Raw genomic sequence first — 18,752 nt, forward strand, 5'->3', positions numbered from 1 at the left:
AAATGAGATCAGTGCTCTCTAGGATGTTATTAAAGACAAACTGAAGAGCATAAAGAGTTCATCTGTGACAGCACTTCACATTATTCTCTATTAAAAAAATTAAGACTTCAAAAGCTATATTGTAACTATGAGTATGCTCTTTTATCAGAAAAAGTGAGAAAAAGAGATTATCCCCCTTTAAAAGTTTGGATTATGTATATTGTGCATGATGTCGTGGTTTAACCCCAGCCAGCAACCAAGCCCCACGCAGCCGCTCACTCACTCCCCCCACAGCAGGATGCGAGAAAACTCGTGGGTTGAGATAAAGACAGTTTAATAGGTAAAGCAAAAGCTGTGCACGCACGCAAAGCAAGACAAGGAATTCATTCATCACCTCCCATGGGCAGGCAGGTGTTCAGCCATCTCCAGGAAAGCAGGGCTCCATTACACATAACAGGTACTTGGGAAGACAAACGCCATTGTTTCAAATGTCCCCCTCTTCCTTCTTCCTCCCCCAGCTTTATATGCTGAGCATGACGTCATATGGTATGGAATATCCCTTTGGTCAGCTGGGGTCAGCAGTTCTGGCCGTGTCCCCTCCCAACTCCTTGTGCCCCCCCAGCCTCCTCGCTGGTGGGGTGGTGTGAGAGGCAGAAAAGCCCTTGGCTCTGTGTAAGCACTGCTCAGCAGGAACGAAAACATCCCTGGGTTATCAGCACTGGTTTCAGCACAGATCCAAAACACAGCCCCATACTATCATCTACTGTGAAGAAAATTAACTCTGTCCTAGCCAAAACCAGCACACATGAGAAAATGTTGTGGTTTTGGTTTTTAATCAAATTTTGTCAAGGCTATACAATAAAGCCTACCATTTTTCATTGGGAAATATTTCTAAAACCAAAGATAGAAAAAACAGGGGAAACCAATTAGTCCACTAGAATATTCAAAGCAGACATTAGCAAACTAAAGACTGCAGGTTGTTTTATTTAGATTGATTGTTTCCCCCTTCGCTTCCTAGCTATCCTAGAGGTCAATCTATCATGTAGGTTTTTTCATAAATTGAAAATCCACAAAATATTTTGACTTTTAAATAAAATAGGAGATAATCTTTAATAATTCAGTAGGTTTTGTGGGAAGAGAAAACTTTTTTCAATTCTTTGGCAAGAGATAATAAAATAATATATGTTTCCTATAACCTATAGGGTGGAAGTCAGCAGAGTCGAAAGACTAGGACTTATCCACAGGATGAAAATGATAATGTTAACTATGTTTCTTTTTGGCAATTCATGACTCAAGTGTGCAACTTTGGCCTTTTGCTTTAACTCAATGGAACATAAAATTAAACAATGTATGATTTTAGAATTAAGTAAAATTTTAAAACAGAGCTGTAAGTGTTACGCACAAAACTACAGTAAGAGAAAAACAGAAGTGAGCAGGGTTTAGAAAATCTTTCTACTACTGTCCTTCCAATCTGACAGTAAACAGAACTTCAAAACTGACAAATGGCTGTAGTTGCAGTGCCTTTATGATTGCATTAGTATTCTGTACTCACTTAGGTTCAGCATAAAAGCCAAATGCAGTTCAATCAGTTTTATTCATATCTTTCATAGCAGGTAGTATATGAATGAATGTGTGTAACCCTTTTTTTTTTACTCTAAACACTGAAAAAAATGAGCTAAGATGGAATGCTGGGTAATGTACAGTGTTGTTCAAATGCTTTCCATGGGGGAGGTGAGAAATTTTATTTTAAACTTTCCATCTTTGGACTCTGTCACATTCACGGTAGGTATCAGAGAAACATTCCAGATACAAATCCAAATTTGTATGACCGGTTATATTACTCCTAAAAGCAGCTTGAGACACCATTTTCCTTGAGTACTCACAGAACACCTATCTACTGCTTCAAATTTATCTAATTCCCCCTTGGAGAGTTTAAGCAATGTTCCAGTCTTTGCACAGACTGATGTTGTCTGTACCCATCTTCAAAGGCATGCAATTTCCTTCTGAGGGAACAGCACAACTTCTGATACCGCTAGATCCTATGGCCAAGAGCAGCTTTAAGCAAAGCCATATACGTGGATGACTGTATACTAAGTTTCCAATTCAAGTGGTATTTGCTTTTTGCATGGGAAATGTTAAATAATACATAGAATGGTTCACCGGATGTTTCTCATTTACAGAGTATCTGGTATTTTGCTTCAGGGAATGTTTTCTTCCCAACTCATTCTTTGGCTTCTTTAGTAGGCTATATGGTTTTAAACATTTTAAATTATAATTTTAAATATTTGCTCAAGAACTAATGCTCTGGAAATTGAGTCAGTTGCATTCAGTCTTTTTTCTTTATCTTTCTTTTCATAATATAATCAACCTGCATAAAAAAATGCCAAAACTCTTCTGAAATTAACATATCAGTGATTCCCATGGAAGGGGGAAGCTTTGTATTGGTTTCTCTCTATGAAAGAAAAACAGATGAAATGAGAAGAGATTGCACCGTAAAGACCATCACAATGAGAAGAGGGAGGCTGGTGATGCCGGGTTGATGCTAGGGTTGCTAAAAAACACGGTTTTCTCTTTTTGGATGTCAGGTCTCTTCCAGGACATCTTGTGCTTCAGGTGAAGTGTCACAAAGAGCAACACAACTAGGATTTGATCCATGGACTCAGAGATAGACTCAAGGAAGTTTAATTATCTTTAGTTCGATACACATTTTTTTAATTTAGAGATGATATTATTACTGCTTTTCAAAATATGAAATGCACTGTTATTTCTCAGTTGTGGTGATACTAATGTCTGTTTCCATGGGAGGATAAACTTTTGCCAAAACGGAGACCCAGTGGGACAGAACAATAAAAATCTTATATCCAAAAAAAAGCAACAATTCACTTCCAAGCTCTGGCCAGGAAGTGACTGGACAATTGAAGTGAGCATGGAAGCTGTCCAGCCATTAAGTCCTTCTCTCCCATCCAGTTTCATTGATGCCTCAGGCCAGGTTCTCAATAGCAATTGGCCTGGCACAAGAGAAACAAATCTGTGATGCAGGACTGTTTGTGCCAGGGGCCCAAAATCCACTCTATAGGTATTCTGAGGGGTTTATCTTGAACCAGTAACAGCTGATCCCATAGAGTGAGAACCCGTTGGCAACTGGAGCATATCAGTTGGAAAACATGAAGCACACCTTGTTTAGTTTCACTGTGAGTAACATATTTCATGAGACAGTTCCACGATGCAAATACATTGTGGTAAGTGACAATAAGCAGGATCCATTTCAAAAGTGCACTCCTTGTGCAAAGTAAAATACCAATGCAGATAGATACATTCTGAGAGTCTCTTGACCTGTGAGAAACTTAGTTCTTCTGCATTATTTCAGATTATTTTTCTTTTTTAAAGACTATATCACCCAATAATTGCGAATCTATATCTCTTTCAGTCAGTTGTTCGCTACTGATGATTTGAAAAATAGGTCTGGAAGCAGAAAATAGCTTTCACAAGAGGAAACTTCTCTTTCATGAAAAGTTGTGCTATGCAATAATAGATGATGACAGTAAAATACGTGTCACTGAAGTAATCCTAAATAAAACATACACACACTAGCATTTCACCCTTTTCACCAGAGAAAATTTTAAAAAAACCCCAAACCTAATTGATTTACTGATGAAATGTTTAATTTCACTAGTTGTCTAAAGCGAAGTGATTAACAAAAATCTTATTTGCACAATGTAAACCACAAAAATGATCAATGTCACTCAAGTCACACATCTGCGATCCTTTTATTATTGTTTTGTATAATCTATTATTTGGATTGTGCCATAATGTCTTTCTATCTAATAAATAGTTAGAGAATTTAGAACTTGATATTTGAAATAATAGAAATACACTGAAGGTTCATTATCGATGATCTAGTTTCTAAATTTAGTTCAGAAGCTGTTGTTGCCTCAGTGGAGACATCTATTACTTTACAGGGAGAGTCACATGATTCATAGAGATACCACTCACATTATAGTAACACGTCCATTTGCTGTACCCTCAGGGGGACCTATTAATCTGCAAAGCATTTGCCAATTTATACCAGAGTAAAGAATCTTAGGTTTGTGAATTCAGCTCCACAGAACTATTTCCAGATCCGACTTGGTATTATTGATGTCCCTGAAGAGTCTAGTGATGCACCCCATCTGATGACCAGTGATTGCTCCTGTGAACGTGAGTGAAAATCACATTCTGAGCAATAGCACCTTTCATCCACGATGAGTTTTAATACTTGCATGAATGTAGGGAAACCCAAAAATATGGTTTTAGAACAAAGTCACTTTTTTCCAAGCATACCCAATAGCCAAGGCACATAAGGTGTTGCCACTGTTTGGCACAAGCCCTGTGCTAGCATGGCAACATAAGGACATGTCAGGCCTTGTCTCAACATGACTTGGCCTCAGCTTGTTTTAGTTTGGTTTCAGCTGTAACAGCATATTGCCCAGTGGTTAGATGCCTCCTGTCTAGTTTTTCCTGCATGTAACAGCAAAGTTGTCTAATGCTGAGATGACTAACCTCTGGCTTGCTCTTAGTTTCAGCTTAGCTTTGTGCTACTGTGCAGTTATTATCCTACAAAGCCCTATGCTCAGTAAAGATAAGTAATCATTGCATAGCTTAAGTTACAGATGGATCAGTGTTAGCATCAGGCTTCTTGAAAATGTTTGAAAGCATTGCTAAGTGAACCAAAGTGGAAGAGCACCGCTACACACCAACGCACATCCCATCGGCAGTGCGCTCCTCGCGGTGAAGATGGCTCCCCCAACACCTGCCGGAGGAAGAAGGTCTCTCAGCTTCAGCCTCTACCTTTTTTGGGTGTATGAGACTAACAGCAGAGAAAAGGGGCAGATGCTTTTTTTCTTTAAAAAAGCGGTTATGCTTCATGTGTAAAGAACTGTAAGGATTGATATTGCAATCATTTTCAAACCAACAGACAAGATTAAATGATTGGACAGATATGGACTATGCAGTTAAATAAAGGGCTCGGTTTTATAACTATAACGACATTTCAGCTTGTAGGAGAGATATGTTGGCTTATCAACTTCAATCTTTCAGTGATGAAATAAATGAAACTTCTAAATAATTTCTACTTAAAATAGTTTAAGAAATATTAAATATTCTGTTTGTCAATATTAATAATTAACTAGCTTAAAAATAGAACTCAAGATCTGATTTAACTGTGTTAAATTTGTAAAATGGACAATGATTCATAAAAATAAAAAACATCTGTAAAAAGCCTAGTAATTGAGTTCCTAATAATAAAGTCTGAGAAATCCCGGGTAGATTCAAAATCCCTTTTTGAAGTTGCTAGGAAGACATAGGAAATTAATTATTTATGAGTTACATTTATTAAAATAATATTAATATAGTTCTTAAAAACCCTATCTCTTGTATGTTTGAATACACATATATATTTATATACATGCATATGTGCATGCATCTATATCTAAGAAAGAATACAACTAAGACTTTTGAAAATTATTCTTTGCAAATGCTCAAGGGATTGTTTGCTGAAGCTAGAAGGAAGCTAACTAAACTGACATGTTTTAAAAAAATAACATGGCATTATATTAGCATATTAAAAATATCATGTATAGCTGTGCAACAGAAGGTCAGACAGAACTATTAAAAAATTACAGCTAAATGGTAAGATAATTAGTGGATTATACCATCAGGATGACAACAGTTTAGACTGGAACCTGTTTAGCACATGATATCTAGTGACTAACTGAAAAGATCTGATATAATTTTTTTCAACTCAGAAATAGGCAACAAATTTAAATCTGCCTTGGGATTGTTTAAATGTGCTATAAAATCATAGATTACTTGCCTAAGGCATTTCTGATGATATAAGCTTTAAATATTGTATAACTCTAATGAATTAATGAGCTGGAAAAGAAAAAACGGAAGATTCACTCCTAGTCTTTCCATGAACACTCAGAATTGTTTGGAGCAAGAAATAACCTCATTGAATCAGTTTGTTCTTTTATACATTTGCGAACAATGAGAACCAGCCTTTCTGACCTCGTTGTGCTGTTTAGGAGGTATCAAAAGCCAAAGCTTTTGGTAAATTTCCAAAGGTAAATTTATTTTCTTAGAAGAAATCTGCAGGAATAGGCTTGCCATCTTACTTGCTCTTCTACCCCTCTTTCCTGGCGTAGCAACATGTCAAGAACAGGCAAAGGAAAAGTGGAATGTAGTAGAAGAGCAGATGGCCATTGCAATTCTGTCTTGTAAGGAATCCAAAGAAATTGTGCATCTTTAAACTGCCCTTTCAAGTCTTTAAAAGTCAGTGACCACTTCAAGAAGCACAAGGTTGTAACTGACCTGGTTTTGCTTCTTTGAATCTTGCACATTAACGTTTACATATATGAAAAAGAAACTGTGATTAATTTCCAAGTGTTTAAGGCCAAATGAGGTCAGTTTTTCTAGTCTTCTGAATTGTGAAATAGGAGTGCATTAAGTCCTCCTAAAGGCTGTAGTTAGGCAAAACCAGCTCAATCTTCAGGATATTAAACTCTGTGGCTGCAGTGAGAAAGAGCAAAATCTAAGTCCTGCCAGTAACCTAAGCTCACTGAAGTCTTATGAAATTAACTTTAGAGATAAACTCAAGTGGTCTTATTTTGGCAATCCTTACCATAAGCTACAAAGTTTTCCAATGAAAAAATTCCATAGAGTCCCTACTAGTGTAAGAAAGGAAAAAATCTTCTGAGCATCTTGTGAATGTGTTGGTCCTGCTGTAAGAAAAGTATCTAAGAAAGATTTAAGATGATTTTATATTTTGCATCAAAGCTTGTTCTGCTCAATATAATATTCTCTGTCTATCCAGAGAAGTCTAGGGAAAGTCAGAGAGGAGAATAGAAAATAATAATAATAAAACCCCTCCACATTCAGCCACCTTTGTTCCATAGGTAAAACAACAAAAAAAAATAATTCCTGAAAACTTTAGGAAAGACAATGCTTACACACGCTAAATACAAGAGAAGCTAGTGTAATGCTAAGAGCAATGTAAGCAATTGCCCCTTTCACCTTCCCATCTGAAAGAAGAGGGTAAAGATGGGCTTCCTCTGGGTGGGATTTAGAATTCACAGCTGGAAAAGATTATCACAGAACATATAGTCCTGTCCCATTCCTAACAGTAATAATGCTCATCCTTTTTTTCTTTTTTTTTTTTTCCTTTCCTGAATCAGGGAAACAGCATACCTGTAAAGTATGACACTACATGTTATGATAAAATAAATTTGTAAATACTTGCCTTATTAGGTAGCTTTGTAAGTATCCATACAGTAAATTAAAGAAGGATAACTTTTCAAACTCCAGGTTGATAAGCCAAATAACTTGAAATATGTAAGTGCTTATTTTTCCTTCCTTGTAATTGCTTTGTGTCATCCCATATGTGTCTTCCCAGTGTATGTGTATTTTTTGTGAAATGTGATTCTCAAGCCTGGGATAATATTTTCACAGCAATTCTCTCAATGGTACCTGTAGAGGTAGGATAACTTTCCTATTTCTAATAGATATTACCACTTTTATTTATCCAAGAAATGCATCAGGCCTTTTTACTGGAACATTGCACGTAAAGGCCACGTAGAGATGATTATTCAGGATGACCTCCTAACTCTTTTTCTGAATCACTGCTCTACCATCTGGCAGATGCTCCAGAAATATGTCCTAGAGCTTGAATCTTGGTATTTGAGAGTAATGATTATTAAGATTTGCTGAATATTTTCAATATTTTTAAATTCTTGGAGAAAAACATTGTATCTATGCTGCAGGGTATTGTACGTGACAATGCATTATTAAATGTACTTGATATACTAAATACTTAGACTTCATAAATTGTAGATATTTCCCTTTTTAAAAAGTTAGTGCAATTATTATTTTTTTTTTAATATATTCTACATCGGATGGCAACAACTGAGTGTAGTAGTATCAATAAATTCATTGCTTTCAAAGTAATTTGGCTGTGAATATTTGAGATCATTCCATTGATGTCAATGCAGTAAAACAAATTAAAATTAAATGAAAATAATATTACGTTAGGGCTCACTTGTATGATCCTTCACTTGCATTTTCAACACCCTGATTTTCTGGTTTCCCTTAATGCTATCGGCTTTATGTACCAATATAGCTCAGATCCCTGTAGGCATAACTGGAATGTCATTTTATATAAAATATACTCATTTTTAAAATTAATGACAGGGTAGAAATGGTTCTAAGCCACAGCTTTTTGATCTGGATCTCAAACGTAAATTTTGAGGTTGACATATTTTTTAATTTGCTCTGTCATTAAGGCTGGGCAGCTGGACATGAAATTCAACTCTGGATCTGGGAGATGGGAGACCTACCCAAGACTCTGGAGTGTTCTTCAGTGGAAATTGGAAGTCAGAGTTGATATAGGCTTGCCTTTTCCTTCATATAATCACTGGGCAGCAAAATAGCCCTGGAGGTCTTGAAAGGAATACAACTATACATCACTTACTTTAAACATGCTGACTGCTTTCAGTAAATTCAAGGAAAAGCAAAACTTAATGTTCTTTTCATCTTACTTCTCTTGACACTTCATTTCTTTGGAGGAAAACTGTAAATAAAGTATGTTAACTGTGTCTCACTGCTGTCCTTGAGTAATCTTTATCCCCATACTCTTTTTCATCACATTGGACTACAAAATAAAAGTCACATGGGGACTTTGGCATTTCTCATGCATGGAGAAACAGTTACACATTTTTAGAACTGCATGAATTTTAGCCATGTTAATCCGATGTTCTAGGTACTTCTGGATTTCATGGCCATGTTTATAATACTGCTTCTGAAGTACAGTAGTGAATGTCTATGAAATGAAAAATAAAACAGAAACAAACTTAATCCTTCTGAAAATGTTGAAAATTTACATTTCAGATGATATTCAGGAAAAGTTAAATGGCAGTCCATTTTCTCCTGTTGTGACTTGGGACAAATGGTCTCACCAAGAGCCAGAAATTAAATATTTTCTATATGATGGGGCAAATCTAAATCAAAATAGTGCTACTAAACCCAAAAACTAGAAAGGCGTTTATGTTAGAACATAAAAGACTGAATTATTTAGTGAGACAATAGGGAATAAGTAGCCTTTTGAGTTTAGGAAACAATTACTGCTGTTAATATAGAAAACAATTTTGAATTATTAATACAGAAGTTTTCCCCTCCTCCCAGCTCCTCATACATACCTTATACATACCTAAAAACCCAGTAAAGATTGGATCTTAAATTAAACAATATTGTTTCAGAAGAACATAGTTCTAGCCACCAGTTTGAAATATCCCTGATGTTGTAACTGCCTTTGGTCTTTTCTCTCCTGTTTTTTATAGCCATTTTATAGCCTTCAGTTCTTCAGTGACCTTCCAGTTATGTGTCTTCAGCCTTCCCCATGGCATGAAAGGTTTTTCTGAGGCTTGTTGAGTAGGTGGCAATGAACACTCTCCAGAGTGTGGTGAAATAAACATGACTGCCTGAGATTACAGTGATTGACCAAGGCAGTCTTCTCTAGCCCTGTGCTCCTATGAGGCTCAGAAGAATTTCTACATTAAGTAGGAAAAAAGCATACTCAGGAACAGACCTCCAGAATTGTTCCTTTTAATGCTCTGTTTGTCTGTATATAAGAAATGCATTTAAGTATTCATTCCTTTTTTTTTTTCCCCATATACTATTCTTTACAATCAATCTTCTACGCAGAAGAAACCTTGTCTTTCAAATTTTTCACATCAGTGGTCCCATACACTTCAGCCACAAAACAAACGTGCTGAAAATAATTAAAAACTCAGAATTCCATCTTCTCAGGCTCTGTTCTCAAATGTCTGACTTAAGTGGTTGACATTTTTATATATATTGGCAGATCATCTTGATGGTTAAGGTTGTCCATATTGGTTTCGTGTCATTCAATAAAGAAGCCATTCAAATACCCTTTATATGGGCACAGATTTCAAATAATACAGGCAGAAAAAATAAATACAGAAATATTGTGAAAATTCACAACACTGGATTCTTTAATTTACATAGAAAGTACTATATTTATGCACCTGTTATGCAAATTATATGGGGGGGAGTAATGTCACCACCTAATTTTAGAAAAAACTTTCAAATATTTGCTTCAGGCTTTCCCAAAGCTCCCCAAAAGCTTCCTTCTTCTCTGCTGCAACTATTTCTTTGAACTCTCTGATACGTGCAAGCACATCAGCCATTTCAGTGGAAAACCTTATCACATTCTATTTTTTCCCATTTAGTTTTCTGTTGTCAGACAGTAAAGAAATGCAGCAAGTGGTGCAAGGCGATGAATTCTGTTTTCTTCTTTTTCGTTTCCTTTTATATAGAGGTATGAGCAAATATGTCAACAAAAACAAAAACAAAAATAAAGAAAAAAATGTTGCTGTGGAAAGGGAAGAACATACCATTTATACTTTCAATATTTTATTTTTTTTCAGTTAAATAACTTCAGTATAACACTGGTATGTTTCTGCTTATCTAGGCAACTGAAATTACTTGTCACACTTCAGTACATTTCCTTTGATCTGAAAGGTTTGCTGTTATAAAATATCACATAGATAGCTGAATTGGGTCAGGCTGAGGTGGAGTTACCTTTCCCCGTAGCAGCCCCCACAGCGCTGTGCTGTGTATCGGTAGCCAGCAAGGTGCTGATCACACACCCGTGTTGTGGCTGCTGCTGAGCAGTGCTGGCACCGCACCAAGGCTGTCTCCCCAACATTCCCACACCACCACCAGTAGGCTGGGGGTGGGCAAGATCCTGGGAGGGGACACAGCCAGGACAGCTGACCCAAGCTGACCAAAGGGATATTCCATGCCGTATGACATCTGCTCAGCAATAAAAGCTGAGAGAAAGGAAGAGAAAGGGGGGCAATTTGTTATTTACAATGTTTGTCTTCCAGAGTCTCTGCTACACGTACTGAAGCGCTGCTTCCCCAGAAGTGGCTGGACATCACCTGCTGATGGGAAGTAGAGAATAAATCTTTTGGGTTTTTTTCCTTTGCTTCTAAGCTCAACCTTTGCTTTTGTTTTCTTAAACTGCCTTTATCTTGACCCACGAGTTTTTTTCCATCTTATGTTTTTTCCCACCCTGTCCTACTGAGGAGGGGAGTGGTAGAGCAGCTTGGTGGGCACCTGGCACCCAGTCAAGGTCAACCCACCACAATAGTGGTCAATATACTTTGTAAGGAAAAAAATATGCTCTTTGTTAAGACCAATAAACTATTTAGGACTGTGCATAGTGATATTATACCTGATATCGTGTGAAAAGCTCACTGTATTTTAAACTTATTTTTCTTTATTTTCCCCTGCCTTTCTTCTTTCCCTTCTTCCTTGCAGTACAAGGCATCCATTAAAACAGCAAATCTATGTTCACAGAGAGAGAAAGCTGTCACTGAAATTTTGCTAAATCGTTCAGTGAGAGTTTTGTCTAGTAAATCCTCCAGCACCTTACTAAGCCTTCCTAAAGACCTTGCTAAAAAATTTTGCAAGTTATTTTATGGTGAAGTTGCAGGGATAGTCATATGCTTAGAATTAAGTATATGCTTTCATACTTTGCTCAAGAGGCACTTTTTAATTGTTATATCTTTATTTCTGCAGGCTCACCTTTTTTGTATTTCAGGTAGTCATTCTTTTGGACTCATCCTTAAATTTAAATTACGTGTCTTCAATCAAACTAGCTGGTTAATTATCTATCTACAGCTTATGATTTCAAGTATTTTGACAGCTAAAAATAATTGTGTGGATTTCATAAATTTATCACTGCTTTTCAGCAGCATAAGTGCATTTCAATTAGCTTTCTATGGAACTGCTGAATTGCAAATCCTTTTCAAATTAAAGGGAATGTTCTATCATTTCAGCTCATTCTATGGTGATAATTTCATCGATTTGACTTAATACACATGTAAGCCCAAGTGTATTTGCATAGAAAATGCCACAGGGCCTAGAGACCCTAATACAAACAGTTAGTTCAATGTTTTTATCTTCTGGTAGCACAGGGCTTCCACATAACAAGCTATTTTGGCAACCTTATAGCTCAGCATGTCTTGCACAAGGGAGAAGGCTGTATTTCCTCTGTGGTTAAGCACTGAAAAAAGGGGTTTGGATTTTGTCCACGCACTTAGCACTGCTGCCTGGTTGTTGATACCAAACATCCTGGGATAACCAACAGCAGCACGTCATTGACGCTGCGGATGGCTTCCATTTAAATCCCTTCATTTGGATTTTATTAGAATGGTATTGAAAATGGGAGAGTGGTTTAGTTTTAGGAGCATTAGTGCCTGGATTTTTAGCCACAGAACTGATATTAACCCTAATGGGAATGCTAAATCCTTTGCATTTTGTTACAAATACTCTTTAGTGATTTCAGTGACTGCTACTCACGCTTAATATCCATTCACTTTATTTATTTCCAGATTAGTACGGTTTGGGGTCTGACATTGATATACAGGCAGTGAACACGCTCTACAAACAGTGAACATGCTCTGCTTCATCAGAACTTTGTGGTGAACGCCAGCCCCGCTCCCAGAGCGTGCTCAGTCGAGTCAGACGTACGGGGCTGTTCAGCACATCCCTTATCTGACGACACGTGAGGGAGAGACTTTGACAGGTTTTGGAAGCGCAGATCACTTGACCGGTGCCGTAAAGAAGTCATCGGGTCATGGAAGGGAAGGGAAAGCTTGGGCTGAAAACGTGAGCAAGGGATACTGAACACTTACCTAGTGCTATGCTGATAGGAGCAGTGTCTACAGAAATGTTTCTGCTGATTATGTTCAGCTGACATCTGGATTCTGTTTTTAGCACAAAGATGCATTTCTTGTGTGACCTTGGAAAAGACATCTCAGATAAAATTGTTGCCATATTGAAGCTGACTGTAAAGCATCCATTCATTTCAATGCATTGTAGTGCAGATACGAAGTGCTGCAGCCTGCCTTGGTTAGCTCATATGCAGTACAGATATAATTCCAGTGAGCAAGACAGTGTTAGTATGGCCCTAATGCAGCATTATAAATGTTGACAAATAAAATAATTTTATCTGGTGAGCAGAAGCCCAGAGTGACTGTAATGCTTTTGTTCCTCTCATAATAGCTGACATTTCTCCAATACTCTTTCTTCAACAGCCCCTGTTCGAATCCATTGTTACTACATTAAAATAATTGTCCGTAATTGAGCCATTTTGGCATGTGGAATAATGCAATATGTATGTAAAATGCAGACTAATTAAAAAACATTTTGTACCTGTAAGGTTTGCTGAGTGGCTTTTCCGTAGTGGAGTTCTCCACGTTGTTGCAATCACAAATGATTAGCTCCGCAACTCCAGAGAGAGAACCAGCTGGCTGAGAAAGCACATGGAGCTTCATGGCAAAAAAACCCCTGACTTGCCAAACCGCACAAAATCATTGGTAGAGAGCGGAGAGGGGAACAAGTGACAAAGGATAGAAGGTTTAAAGGGACGGATAACATTGAAACAAATGGATGAGCTTGATGGTGTCAGTGCAAACACGGGTTATGCCTTCAATACAGCTATGAAAAAGTGGAGTAGTTGCCTCAGGGCATTCCTACGGAGGGCCCCGGTAGCGTGCCCCTGGGGCGCAGTTCCTGGTTTCCTTGTATCTCATGCCAGTGCAGGGAGTCCACAAAGGACGTTGTTCCTTGGTGTATTAGGGCAGGTAGATATAGATAAGGTACAATGGCAAATAGTGTCTTTTAGAACTATAAAAATAATGTAATATTTTACTTACTTTTCTTTGGAAAGAAGTCAAAGGAGTAAATACACCACTCTGCATCAGATTTCCCTACTGAAAGCAGGCTCATAACATCCCTTCTCCTTCTCTCTGCTTTGAAAAATTCATTCGTTCTGTGAAAACCTGCTGGAGAAAGCAGGCTTTCATATGGTCGGAACGGCTCAGCCAGCAGTATCTGTTAGATACATCAGTGTTAGCTCAGGAATAAAAGAGTAAAATTTCTCATTTTGAGCAAGATCTTCAGAGGAATATATGCAGACACAGCCATCAATCAAAATTTTGAATCCCTGAAAATTAAACCATGAGATAATTTGTGTCTCGACCTTAATCCAGAGTTAGGGATTTGATTCCATTTCTGTTTCCAAAACATCATTTCTGACCTTTTTGACAGTGGCAGTAAGTCTAGATTCTGCTTCTGTGAAGTCTGCTGTTTTTTTTCTATGAGCACTCCCTGAAAAAAATTTAAAAAAAAATAAATCACCTAATTGAACAATTCCTCTTCTTCCTTAGATGTGAAATTTGGGGTTTAGGATGATACATAGTAATAACTAACCAGCTGATTCTTTTTTCAGCTCTTTCCACAAATAATTACATAACATGTTCTTATAAAAAAATGGTAGCATGCTAGAATTAAGTAAGCAGCAAATTTTAAACAAAAGAATAGGAATATTATCCTACCCACTGGACAGAACATCTGTGCACAATTTCTTTGGAAGGTCAAATGCTGAGTTAAATACTGTGAAGGACTGCTTGTATCAAGCTAACTAGTCACATGTGCATCTAAGCAAGTAAGAAAAATCAAATCTCATGCTTTAACAAGCAGATTGCATATTAAGGTTGGGAAATAATTTTATAGGGAAACTATTTCAATTTGCTATACTAGGTTCTAAATGAAACCACCACAGGCAAGCAATATGAAATTGGGTTTATTTCCACAGTAAACCTGTTTTCAGCTTTATCAGTTTGCAGTCAATAGCTTGATCAGTCCTAATATTTGTTTCAAATCACCAGCTACACAGTATTACTTCTACATGCATAGAAGTAAAATTCTTTAAATAAAAGTTTACCTATTTCTTCTAGTCTCTCAGCAATCCTCTACTTGGACATCAAATTGGAGAGTGCAAGGAGCACGTAGATATTGGCAATGAGGATGTGTTTTCTGCCGCCCTCGCTGAGTTTTACCGAGCTGTTGAATTACAGGCACTGAGGAAGCCCTGCCACCTGCTGAACTGCCGTGACGTGCCATCAGCGCCAGCTTCAGCCCACCAAGCGGGGTCTGGCAGTGGGACAGGGTGAGGATCCCAGTGCTCTGCAGGGACCGCGGCAGCACCCATCCAGGCTGGATGGAGCACCCCTGGGAGGGTACGCTGTTTGCTGCTTCCGTGTGGGGGAGAACTGACTGCCCGCTGCAAGGGGCCGGTCCCCTCCTTCGCAGAACTGCAGCTACAAAATGCAGATGGGTCTGACTGGGCTGGAGTTACCTTTCCCCATAGCAGCCCCCACAGCGCTGTGCTGTGTATCGGTAGCCAGCAAGGTGCTGATCACACACCCGTGTTGTGGCTGCTGCTGAGCAGTGCTGGCACCGCACCAAGGCTGTCTCCCCAACATTCCCACACCACCACCAGTAGGCTGGGGGTGGGCAAGATCCTGGGAGGGGACGCAGCCAGGACAGCTGACCCAAGCTGACCCAAGCTGACCCAAGCTGACCAAAGTGATATTCCATGCCATATGACATCTGCTCAGCAATAAAAGCTGAGAGAAAGGAAGAGAAAGGGGGGCAATTTATTTACAACGTTTGTCTTCCAGAGTCTCCGCTACATGTACTGAAGTGCTGCTGGACATCACCTGCTGATGGGAAGTAGAGAATAAATCTTTTGGGTTTTTTTCCTTTGCTTCCAAGCTCAACCTTTGCTTTTGTTTTCTTAAACTGCCTTTATCTTGACCCACGAGTTTTTTTCCATCTTATGTTTTTTCCCACCCTGTCCTACTGAGGAGGGGAGTGGTAGAGCAGCTTGGTGGGCACCTGGTGTCCAGCCAAGGTCAACCCACCACAAGCAGGCTGAGCTATAACAATTTATTCAGGGATTTTTTTTGTTGTTGATGAGGGTTTTTGTTGGGGTTTTGAGTTTGTTGGGGTTTTTTACTCTGAAGCAGCTTATTCAATCCCATCAGTAGCTGTGAATATTTACTCCGACTTTCTAGGGGAAAAGAGTAAGGGATGCTTTTGGGTTTTTTAAACTGACACTTATATCTTCAAAATTACCTAGTAAAAATGAAATAGAGGCATGAAACTGTTTTCTTACTTAATCTCCATCACGATGATTTTCAACCCATCTTAGGCTTTTGTTAACATAGAGCAATTGGAATGGTAGTTTATCTTTAAAAAGAAGAGGTTTAAATGCATGAAATGCTTCCTGATTATTATGGTGATACTCACTACACTTAGGAGACACCTGTGCTATATTCAGACAGAAAAGACAGAAAAGGCCATCCATCTACATCCTCAAATAATTTCACCAAGGAATATGAAGTATGGGCTGTGTACATCTCTGTGCCTGAAGAGGGAAAAAGGCCAATGAGAAATTTTAAGGCTTTTGTGAAAGCACATCTCTGAGGCATCTTTCTGCAGTTACTGCTGTAGAAAGTCTACAAACGTAAACACTGGAAAAATGTTTAGAACCAACCAGATGTTCTCTATTCAGCTGGCTATTGGTTTCTTGACTGCAGTCTATCAGTGTGAGATCCCTGAGAGAAGATGATGTTATAAAACTTAAAATGACAGCTTCATCTTTAAGAAATTGAGGACAAACTATGATATGCTAGGATATAAGTTTTTGACTGCTCTGAGACCTGTGTCCAGTTTAATAAATGAAATACTATTCATACATTATTATTTAAAAATATAATCTAACCACATTAGTTATACTGGTTATTAATTTATAATTTAGGAAAGTGTGTAGCAAGCCATTATTAATGAAACATGTATGTGTGTCTGTATATATATCTATGCAATTCCACTTCCAACAAAAGTATGTGATTGGTGTAATTAGCATTTGCTGCTGCTGAAGTTAAAGACAGTTATTTGCTTACTTATCTGCCTACGATGCCTCCATCAATTGTTCATCCAATAGCATATTTCAAGGTTGTTCATATCTCTTACTAATTTCAGTTTTATCTGCTTGCCTTTGGCTGCTTGTTCCAACATATTTTATTTTCAATTACAATTAAGTGTCTCTTTTCTCAAGATACGCAATAATATGCAATATGATGATTTGGCAGTCAAGTAGTACACTGAGATAAGTAGCATTTCTTTTGAAAGCTTTTGTATGATTTGTTTTATGGGGTAAAAACTACCCTAATTACTTATCTAAATGACATGGAAAATACAATGTTAATGTTTACATGTAGGTTCTGGGAGGTTTTAGCTTGATTTTTTTTCTCTCAAATATCTATTTGAGTTTCATTTATTTATTTATTTATTTATTTTGCTCCTGTAAAATCTAGTTGAATTTTGCTCCACGGAAAATAGGAGATAGTAGTGAATACGTGGTTTTTAAAAAGTTATTAATTTATATGATCATTAAAGCATAAAATTAAAGTTACAAAGAATAGCTTATGAAGGGCCTCAGCTTAAGTACAGCACTCTTAAATCTTCCCAAAACTCTCCTTAAAGGTTTGCATTTAATTTCAGCTTTTCCCAAGCTGCTACTTGAATTGATTTTCTACATAGATCAGCTTCTTCAAAATGTCCCCCACTCCTAAATCGAACACCAGATATTTCATAATAAGACCTGCAGAACTGTAATACTTCTTAATTGGATCAGAATCTCTCTTAATCCACTAAACAGCTTTTAAAGACAAATAGGCAGCCTGTGTCCCATTATTGCTGCTTAAAGACTAATTAAAATGGAGGTGATCACTGCCATTTTAAGATGTCATTAATAAAACATCAGCTATCAAAATTTCAGAATGATAATTCATTGTGAACTTTATATTTCTGGTTTTTGGTTACAAAGATTTTTCAGGACGTTAACTAATATTACTTTTCTTTCTAACTTCCTGATTGCTATGTTAACCTCATTGCTTATTGTGATTTCTGTCTGTAGTTCAAATGTAGATATTAATTTTCTTTACAGTTCATTGTAATTAAAAACATATTTTTCCTTATAGAAATTGCAACTACAAAGCAAGTTATAGCTCTTTTGAAAATATGGTTCAAAATGGAGTAAATAAAACAACAAATTATCACCATAAATCTGATTTTCAATATAGATATTCAGATGTAGGAAGTAAGGTTTTTTTAAAAAAATAAACATTCAAATTTTCCTATCAATCACCTTTAAGGATTAGTATAATTAGAAACAATAGCAATTATAAATTTAAAAGGATGTCCTCTTTGACAGTAATCTCAAGAAATTTCCTTTTAAGGCTTACAGATAGTAAAAAAAAAATCAGTTTTAACAGTTGAGCAATTAATTTCAATTATTTGACACATCAATAATTTGCTAAAACCCTAATGATTTTCAACATACCTACCAGACAGTGCAGAATCATATCTCCAAACAGGTAACTTTGCTACCATCTTGTCAAACATCCACCAATATTGTAGTGTACCATCTATTTGCAATTTTTCTTTTTCAGCTAAATTTGCTAACTTTTCCATGAATCTCTTGGATTTAAACCAATACACGTAAAAGTTAAAATGCCTAGTCCTTCTCTACCCACAAATGCACGCTTATCGTATTTCTAAGATGACAAAAGACATTCTGGGAAATGAAGTGCATAAACACAGCATTACAGCTGTCAGTAATATCCAATAAAATTACAGTTTGTTTCTTATGAGGACTCATGATAGAGACACAGGAAAAAAAACCAAAAAGGAATTTATATATAACAGCTCAAAGAAACGTTTGGCATAGATCTGAAGTAAAAAAAATTTGATGGAGGAAGATAGTGATTAAACTTTACCACTTAGAAAGATGGGATTGCAAA

At 37.2% G+C, this 18,752-nt stretch overlaps 1 long non-coding RNA gene across 4 annotated transcripts; it reads right to left on the minus strand.

Moving 5' to 3' along the window:
* Nucleotides 1–10,028: 10,028 nt before the first annotated feature.
* On the minus strand, nucleotides 10,029–15,366 carry LOC129206384 (uncharacterized). 4 transcript variants are annotated; one of them, XR_008577103.1, is made up of 5 exons: nucleotides 14,828–15,366; nucleotides 14,141–14,211; nucleotides 13,758–13,883; nucleotides 13,255–13,352; nucleotides 10,029–12,841 (listed from the first exon to the last, which is right to left on the minus strand). It is a non-coding gene; the product is annotated as an uncharacterized LOC129206384 (long non-coding RNA). The 4 variants fall into 4 exon arrangements; XR_008577106.1 differs by having other exon boundaries at nucleotides 12,124–12,841; nucleotides 13,758–13,886; XR_008577104.1 differs by having other exon boundaries at nucleotides 12,124–12,841; nucleotides 13,758–13,935.
* Nucleotides 15,367–18,752: the final 3,386 nt, after the last annotated feature.

The sequence above is a fragment of the Grus americana genome, chromosome 4 (genome assembly GCF_028858705.1).
Source record: "Grus americana isolate bGruAme1 chromosome 4, bGruAme1.mat, whole genome shotgun sequence".
Lineage (NCBI taxonomy): Eukaryota > Metazoa > Chordata > Aves > Gruiformes > Gruidae > Grus > Grus americana.